The sequence below is a fragment of the Myotis nattereri genome, assembly GCF_964212035.1.
Source record: "Myotis nattereri genome assembly, chromosome: 3".
Taxonomy (NCBI): Eukaryota; Metazoa; Chordata; class Mammalia; order Chiroptera; family Vespertilionidae; genus Myotis; species Myotis nattereri.
This window is the reverse complement of record NC_138077.1, coordinates 66,885,231-66,895,280: the sequence shown is the minus strand read 5'-3', so window position 1 is coordinate 66,895,280 and position 10,050 is coordinate 66,885,231.

Here is a 10,050-nt window from a genome sequence, read left to right as displayed (position 1 = left end):
GGAGAGCACTATTGACCATGAGGAGTTAAGGAGAGACTTGGAGTGATTGCATGAACACAGATAGCCTCGCCCTCAGGCTTGATGACAGCCCGAAGACGGATTGTTGCACAGCCCTCCAGTATGTGCGTGTGCACTGCCAGTGCGCCAGCTGTTTCCCCTGGCCAGAGCCCTGGCCCGAGAACAGCTGCAATCTGCAAGTCTCAAGTCTGTTTTACCATCCTGCAGAGGTAAGAGTTGGACAGTGTGTGCACTATGACTTCACAGTCCTCCGGGGAGGTGGCCAAGGAAAGCATGTTTTGGATAGAAATCGGGAAAAAAAGTAAAAATAAAAATGTTAAATACCCAAGTGAGTTTGGCGTAGGGATGAGGTTTCACATCCAGATCTGCCATTTAATCAGCCTCCAGGATGCAGGGGCTGCCATGGGTTACTATGGATAGAAATTAGGCTTCCTTGAGCTGCATCAGCAAACAGCCTCCTTTGATAGGCAGTTGGAAAATAACGGGATTGGGGCTTTAGTTGTCAGGGAATGATGGAAAATGTTACAAACAGCTGATCTTCTTAGCCCTACCGACATGGCTGCCTTCCTCTGCACATTTTATGTTGCTTTGGGGAGAATGACAAAAGACAGATGCTTCTTGCTGGAATGCTGGTTGTTTAATCATTCTTTCTAGTCCCAAGACATTTACTGTAGTTTCTGGGAGCTGACATCTTGGCCACTCCCTGGTTTTCAACGTCTTGTAAATGATGCTGTGTGGTGATTTTCCATTACACAGAGTATGGGAAGTCTGTGGGAGAGTTTTTAAAAGGTGTTATGTCGCAAATGGTATCCTCAGGCCAAAAGCCTTAAATTGGGAGTGTATAAATTGTAAATAAGCTGTACGCTCTTATGGTTAGACACAGAATACATAACCTGGTCTGGCTCCCATCTGCCACAGAGTATCACTCAAATATACAAAAATGCTTATGTGCATTCCAAGGATCCCCAGCAATATGCAAAATTAGTCCTTCCAGTACCATGTCCTCCCACCCAGAAGGAGACCTGCTTTTTCTCAGGTTCCGTGGGCCCCGTACAACCCCAGGAAGTGGCATAGTAGACAAGATGCCCTTCAGAAACACAGCAAAACCCTTGGGTTAGCCACAAACTCCTTGCTCAATAGGCCTCTTGTCTCTGTTTTCATAAAGATAACAAACCAGAGAAACCGAAAAGATGTGACGTACTCACACATTCTCATTTTGTTAAGGAGCAAAATTAAATGATTAATCTCATAACCATATACCACTGTTTTCCCAAGAGGATCGCATTCTTATTAACAGGCAAGTCACAGCAGCCATTTGGAAAGCAAGTCGTTTTTCTTCCCCCAAGAGTCTTATTCTTTTAATTAAAAAAAATTATTACAGTTTGCATTCAATATTATTTTTAACTATTAATCTGTACTTCTCAATCCCTTCGCCTTTTTTGCCTAGGGTCTTAACACTTGGTGGAACTTTTACAATTCTTGTCTTAGTCTACCTTATTTAATTTTTTTCTGATTTTGAGCCTGTGAATGTTTCTCCTTTCTTTCTTGTTAAACTTGCAAATTCTCTTTATTAGTCCCATGACCACCCTCTATCTGTGCAGAGATGATCATTTCTTTCCTCTCTGGTGATTGCCATACCTGTGAGGAGCTCGGACTATTAGAGTAGAGAAGACACAACTAGAAATGGGAATCTGTTTGTGGTGCCTCTGTGTTTTAGGTAAGAAGAGAAGTTTTATGGAAGAACATGTCAAATTTCTCAACATGCCAATATGTGCATAAGGGTCATTGGGAAGCAGGTGAAATGAATAACAAGACTTTGTGTTTTGTATAGCACCTTTCCCAAGGACATTTATAAATCTATAAAGATTATACTCAAAACCCTCTCTAAGAGCAAGAATTACTTCCATATTTCATGAGAGGAAACCAGAATAAGATGTGTCTCGCCTCTGTCAGTTTTATCCAGCTCAGAAATGGAGTCCTGCTCTCCAGAGCTGGGTGCCATCATTCAGCAGACCCACTGCCTCTCCAGCCTGAACTCCCCAGGCCTTTCTGTCATCTTCACTGTGTACAAACCAATGTTCTTGGCTCCTTATTTGATCTTAAAATCAGTGTTGAGTGAATCAGTCAGAAAATGTGGACATTCTGTTCAGAAAACATTATAAATTCATCAAGATTTGCTGGATCTGTACAACACTCCTGGCATTCTTAATAGAATAGCAGTCTTCTGTCCCCAGATGACTTCACAAAATGTGAGAAGATAATACCAATAGTTTCCCCATCACCCTGAAACAGACACACCCTGTCACAGCTCCCTGCCTTTACCCGTGCCTCTCTTCCTAGCATGCCTTTCTTCCCTGACCTTGTCCACCTGCAGTTCTCCTCTGCATCTCTTAAAACTCAGTTGGACTATTATCATCTCTTTCATCAAGGCTTTACATGCATTCTCTAGTTATGCTTTCTTAACAGAGCCCCAATTTTTTTCAGGTCTCCACTCCTCTCTCACCAGGATGTGTGCTGGTGAAGGTGTTGACTTTAGCCCATCTTCATGGAAAGCCTAATCAACGTAAGTATAATATCAATCCCTTTGCTGGAGATTGGATAAAGAATTATCCTGTGGTCTCAGCTAATCAGACAAGAGAGGACACATATAGGGGGATTCTTGGTCCTCACTAGTAAAATGGAGTTTGAAGAAGAGATGGTCAACTCTCTTCCTTTGGACATGATGTATTGCCTTGAGATGACTGCCATCTTCTCACCTCCAGCCTGAGGATGAAGCAAACACTGGCAACAGCAAAAATACGAATTAAATCCAGGACCCTTGAGGCTTTGTAGAGCCATTGAAACAACCAGACTTGAAATTGGCTCTACTTCTGGATGCCTTCTTATGTGAGATAATAAATATCCTTATCAATTAAGTCAGAGCACTGCTTTATGTTTCTTGGAGTTGAAAACTTCCTCATTCACCCAATGATTTTTCTGAACTACAAGCCACATGTCCAGTCAGAATTGGACAATCCTTCCTTAGATTTCTCTAGCATTGTGTATAACTAGTATATATCTGTATTATAGCACCAATATTGGATTTTAACAATCTGCTTATATATCTATCTTCCTCATTGTGAAATCTTCAAGGATCATATTTTAGTTAATAATAGAGGTCTGGTGCACAAATTCGTGCACAGGTGTAGTCCCTCAGCTTGGCCCATGATAGGGGCCGATTGGGGCCCATCTAGCCCAGCCCCAATCAGGCCGATCGGAGCCAGCTGGCCAGGGGGAGGGACTGCAGGAGGTTGGCTGGCCAGGGGAGGTTGGCTGTGGGAGTGCACTGACCACCAGGGGGCATCTCCTGCATTGAGTATCTACCCCCTGGTAGTCCGTGCACATCCTAGAGACTGGTAGACCGGTCGTTCAGTCAACCAACCAGTCGTGAGGGTTGCTTAGGCTTTTATATATATACTAGTGGCCCGGTGCACAAAATTCATGCATGGGGGGGGGGTGTCCCTGAGCCTGGCCTGCACCCTCTCCCATCTGGGACACCTCGAAGGATGTCCTACTGCCAGTTTACAGGGATCAGACCTAAACCGGCAGTCGGACATCCCTCTCATAATCTGGGAATGCTGGCTCCTAACCACTCACCTGCCTGCCTGCCTGCCTGATTGCCCCTAACCACTCTGCATGACAGCCTGCTCACCCCCAACTGCCCCCCTGCCAGCCTGATCACCCCCAACTGCCCCCCATGCCAGTGTGCTTGCCCCCAACTGCCCCCCTGCTGGACTGCTTGCCCCCAACTGCCCCCCCTGCTCGCCCCCACCTCCCCTCCCCACTGGCCTGCTCATCTCCAACTGCCCCCCTGCTGGCCTTCTCACTCCAAATTTCCCTCTCTGCTGTTCTGATCACCTCCAACTGACCCCCACTGATGGCCTGCTTGCCCCCAACTGGCCCCCCTGCTGGTCTGCTACCCCCAATGGCCCCACCCTCCATCAGCCTGATCACCCACAACTGTCATCCCATCCTGGTCTGATAATCCACAACTGCCCTCCCCTCTTGCCTCTAATTGCCTCCACCTCAGCCCTACCACTATGGCTTTGTCCAGAAGAACACCTGGAAGGTCTCCCAGTCTAATTAGCATATTATCCTTTTATTAGTATAGATAGAGGCCTGGTGCATGGGTGGGGGTCAGCTGGTTTGCCCTGAAGGGTGTCCCAGATCAGGGTGGGGGTCCTGCTGGGGTGCCTGGCCAGCCTGGGTAAGGGGCTGAGGGCCGTTTTCAGGCTGGCCACACCACCTCCAGGGTAGGGGTCCCTACTGGGGCACTGGCCAGCCTGGGTGAGGGGCTGAGGGCTGTTTTCAGTCTGGCCACACCCCCTTCAGGGTGGGGGTCCCCACTGGGATGCTGGCCAGCCTGGGTGAGGGGCTGATGGCTGTTTGCAGGCTGACCAAGCCCCCCAGTGGGGACCCTCACCCCATGGGGGTGTGGCCAGCCTGGGTGAGAGGCTGAGGGCGGTTTTCAGGCTGCCCACAGTCCCTTCAGTGTGTGTGTGGGGGGGGTCCTGCTGGGGTGCCTGGCCAGCCTGAGTGCGGGGCTGATGGCCATTTTCAGGCTGGTCACACCCCCCAGTGACCCAAGCTCCCAGCCTCTCCTTTTTATTTTTTAGCACCTCCTTGAGTGGAGGCCAGGGCGGGCTGGAAGCAGGTATCTGGGATTTATTTAGCTTCTATAATTGAAACTTTGTAGCCTTGAGCGGAGCCCAGGTGTGGCCAGGGCAGGAAGGAAGCTTAGCTTCCTCCATCGTCAGGGGCAACCCAAGCCTCCTGCTCACTCCAGCTCCGTGGCTGCCACCATCTTAGTTGAGTTAACTTAAATACTCACTCCTGATTGGCTGGTGGGCTTAGCAGAGTGGCGGGGTGATGGTTAATTTGCATGTTTCTCTTTTATTAGTGTTGACATATAGATAGATTTGGTCGACATTTTATTTTACATTTATTTTTAGAGTTTAGTGTTATGGCTGACATATACCAATTAATTAGCAAATATTTAATGAGTTAATGACTGAATTTACTTAGTACATATCAATGTGGGTGCCATAGGTGGCTTTTACATTTAAATAATCACTTGAGACCCAGCTCTCTGGACCCTGTTTCCAGGGCTGATTGTGTTTTATCCATCATCTGTCCATTCATCTCTCCAATCTACCAACGTGCCAGACACCATGTTAACCTCTAGGAAGTCAGAGATACAGCAGGTCCTCAGGTTACATCAGAGATCCATTCCTAAGGTGCGACATAATGCGATTTTCGCCATAAATCGGAACCCACCTACATAAGCACCTACGTCACTCACATGAAGCACATACACAGCAGTAATGAAGTGATACAGTAAAAGAAATTTAAAAGAAAGATAACAATTCCTGACCTTTACTTCTGGTAAATACAGTAAATAATAAAAATCATAAAGCACATGTGTACATACATCGAAATGAAGGAACTTTTTTTTATAAATAAATGGGAGATAGCGATGTAATCACAAAATGACATATGACAAGTCCCACGTAACCTGAGGACTGCCTGTACACTGTCATTCTGCTCACCACAATGTAAATTGAGGGCTCTCTGGCCCTTTGATACCATTTCCATCTCCCACTTTGTCTAGGTATCTGTGGGAAGCTGGTGAACAGAAGTACAGCTCTCAGTGTAGACATATACACTAGTACTGACAAGAAAATGCTTAGCTTTCTTCCCAGGAAGTGCAGTTGGACACACGTCCAAGAGCAAAAATAACAGAAGATGCTGCTTCCCATCTGAGCACTGTGGGCCCTGACTCTCACTAGGCCTGGTTACACAGAGTCATTGGGCAGATCTATTGAGCCATCTTTCTGGCCTGTTGTGGGTATTTAGAAATGGAGAGAGAATGCAGATTACAAAGAAGAGGAGAAAATTCTATGGGAATTTAATAATTTCTGAGTATTCAGATTAGACTTCTTATTACTTTCTTCTAGTCCAGAAAATCATAAGCTACATGCCACAGGAAAGTTGACTTTAGATCTAGCTCATACCTTCAAAGATTGTGGAATTCTTCTTCCTGCTACCAGAGCATAATATAAATATAGTAAATGTTCAGAGTTCAAATAATAAGTCTATAGGTAAACTGTGAGCTTCTTGTTCTAAAGTTCCTTGCAATTCCCAATGGTCCCTAAGAGTTCCAGCCTTCTAGAAAAATATTTTCCTTTAATGTCTAAATAAAATAACTGAAGTGTGACCAGTGCAATTTAGATAAGTTCATCAACCTCCCCAGCATTTTGAAGATGCCTGATGGAGTACTTGCCTTCCCTTGCTGGCTTTTATCCTCTCTCATCCTGAACTTTGACTCCAAGACCAATTCTTGTCATCATTGGTTTCCCATCACCAGTTCTGCCAACTGTTGCCCTCCTTGTACTGATTTCCCCGGAATGTTGTGCGTGCCTTCTTCCTCTGCTATCCCATCATAGAGAATTTATGACCAACCAACTCTCTCTTTGTAGCTAAGGACCAATCTATTTCTTCTTTTACCTGATTCCTCAACAGTCCCAATAACTACTATCTCTGGAGCCCAGAGAGAACACTTTTTTAATGGTGATTATTTTAGTTCCCTTTGTTTTGGATTCCCATGCATTCTACAACTTGGACCCTAACTTTCCTATCTAAACTTTGAGTGTATTTCCCTAAACATATAATTTTTTTCCTTTTCTCCCTCTTCTCTTGCTTCCAAGTTGTAGAAGGGACTAACAAGCACTTTTTGAAATTACTTTACTGCATTTTTATTCTCAAAGTTTAGATGTGATGTCTCATGTCAAAGCTGGACATGTGATATCCTTGGTATATGGTGACACTCAATAATAACCAACTCTTTCTTGAAGTAATAATCTAATGAACATTTTATGTGTTGTTCTACTTTTTCATCTTGTGATACTTATGAAGACTCCCATAAATTTCCTCTTGAACTGCAAGACTCACTCCAAACAAAAACAAAAACACAACACAATAAAGTCCACTTTGTAAGTGCTCTCATCAGCAAGCAAACAAGTTTACACTCCAGCTGGCTTCTTAGAAACACATGATGGTCATTTAACTCAGAGAGTCTGTTTCCCCTTTTGTAAAATGAGGAAGTTGGCCTAGTTTATCCGTAGTTTCCTTCCAGTTTTAACACATCGCCTCTATAAGTTGATGGGGGAGGAGATATGGGGTTGAATCCAGGAAGTAGAGAAGGCCAGCTAATTATATTTGTAGCTCCAACCATCTGCTGCCATTAATATAACAGGCAGCTATTTGCCTTTTAGTGATTGGTGATCTTAACTCTTCAGCTTAAGAAATATGTGAGTACTAACCTTGGTTTAACCACTAAGCAATCCTCATATTTCCCCTTTCCCTGAAATGAGACTATTAATATCCACCCCTATCTCATTTGATAAACAAAATGTTTCTATTAAAAGTGACAGGAATAGTATAATTCAAGTTTGGGAACTGAAAAAAAAATTTTTTCCTCAATTATAATTTAAAACATTTTTCCTTTCTTCTGTTATTGTTCCAAAACTACCCAAGAAGAACTTAAAAATTAGTAAATGGAGGGGTGGTTGTGCAGAAAATTTAAAGAAAAAAATGCAGAATTTTTGTCTGAGGTTAACAAATTTTAGCTTGCTTTAAAATGTTAAAAGAATTAAGTTGAAGCACCATCTAGTGGCTCTTAATTGTGTTTTGTTTAAAGTTGTTCCCAATTTTTCTCAATTCAGGACCACAATTAATTTATTGAACATATATACATGTGTGTTCAGAAAAGAAAATATGTTTTTTTTTATCTTTATGCAGGGGTAGGAAGTTGAGAGGAAGTAGCTGCAGCTTTTTACTGTCCTCTAACCTAACATCACCTAGAAAATCATGACAGTGAGAATGCAATAAAGAGCATGAATTCAGAGAAATCGTTTTCAAGAGGAATGGAGTCCTTTCACTGGAAAAAGCATTAACACAATAAAGTCCCATAGATTTCAGTTCCTCTGTTTCTCCTACTCACATCCTCACATCCTTCCTATGAGCACACAACAGTATTTATCTTCCCAATCCTACCATGCAGACATGTGATTATTAGGTGATCTTTGCACACACCTCAGATCTCAAGCCTTTTCATACCACCACATCCCTTAAATTTACATAACAAGCAATTCTGCTATCATAGAGATGGCTCTCATATTTGTGATTTCTATCTTCTGAAGTTATGTACTTCATTATTGCTAGAGGAAGAATAAAAATGCACATGAATAGAGCATAAGCTGCTGTTGCAATGTTGACAGCAAACCTTGAGATTGGCAAACTAGTTATTTGTATCAGTCAGAATTAAGTTAAACTGTTAAATTCACTAAAAGAACAGTGGCATGAACAAGATAGTTTATTCACTTTCTCACAAAAGAAATTTACATGTAGGTGATTTAAAATTTGAACTGTCAACTCCATGGTCATCAGAGTCCAGAATTCTTCCAGCTTGGTTTTCCACAATTTTAGTGGGTGGCTTCCATCCTCAATGTCCCCATTGGCCCAAGTTGGCTGCTGGACCTTCAGTCATCACATCAATGTTGAAGTCCAGGTGATATGGAAGAAAAGCCAAAGAGGACTTCTTCTTTCTCTTTAAAGAGCTTTTTCAAAAATAATCAAATGATTTATGCTCACATCTCATTTGGGAAAAGTTTTTTGGGTGGTCACACTCAGCTGCAAGGGAAACTGAGAAATGTCTTTCAGCCAAGTATGTCCTCACACTCAATAAAATTGGAGTTATGTTATTAAGCAATGCATCAGAGACATATGTCACAACAATGCTGTGTAACAAACAACCATAAATCCTCTGTGATAAGAATTGCTCAAATATTTGGGAAACCAGTCAGTCTAAGTCAGAGTTCACAGTGCTCAAATGTCAGATAGGCAGCTCTTGTGACCCTACTGAGCTCCTTCTCTTGCCCAGAAGGTGGCTAATTATTGGATTGTCTAGGCTGGCCTCAAAGGTGAGAGGGTGGGAGGACCAGGGTAAAGTTAGCTCTGCTCTACATGTTTCTCATCCTCCAGAAGACTAGCTCAGACATGTTCTCATGGAACATCATGTAGAAATATGCAGGATCTCTGAGAGTTTGGATCAAGACTGGTACACTACCACTTATACCATATTTGAATGGCCAAACTACATTGCATGGGGTGGGGTGAGGATATCACTCTTTTTATGGAAAGAACTCTAAAGTCACTGAAAAATTACATGAATTGAAGGAGAGGTGAAGATTTGGAGTCATGAATATAATCATCCACCACAAGGAAAAAGGGGAAGGTGAGCACTGAACCAGGCAACTGGCAATCTGTGCTACAGCATTTTTAGTCTGTTACAGAATTGTATTACTAGACATTTTTCTGTCCTATGCTCTGTTTTAAAAATGAGGAAATTATTATAAAAGGAAAAGAGAGAAAAGAGCTAATGCAAGTCATATATGACATTATTTACTAATTTAATTATTTCTTGACTCATGTTCAATTACTAATGGAGTATGTATTAATCTTAGCATTTGCCTATTCTTAGGCAGAAAATGGCTAAATGTACCCCAAACCTGACTATTTAATCCAAGACAGCTACACTACATTTTCCAACTTCCATAGAAGTTAGTGTGACCATAGGATAAGTCTCCAGCCAATGGAATGTGAGAGATGTTATTAGTACTCCAGGTCTTGTTCATGAAAATCTCCCCCATAAAATTTCTCTCTCTCCCTCCCTCTCCTCCAATTATCACTGAATGGAAATACTCTGAGGCAGAGACATAGGATAAATGCTAACTTAGAGAACCACTCTTGCCCCCTGCCCTAGCCTCAAAAACCTGCACCAGAATATGAAATGAGCAAGAATTAATGTTTTGTGGTATAAATACACTGAGATTTTTCAGCAATTACACTATCCTACTTATATATAGTATCCTCCAAATAGTATGCATTCATGTCTTCCCTTAAAGTTTTGCTAAAAAAATAAAATTAATATTC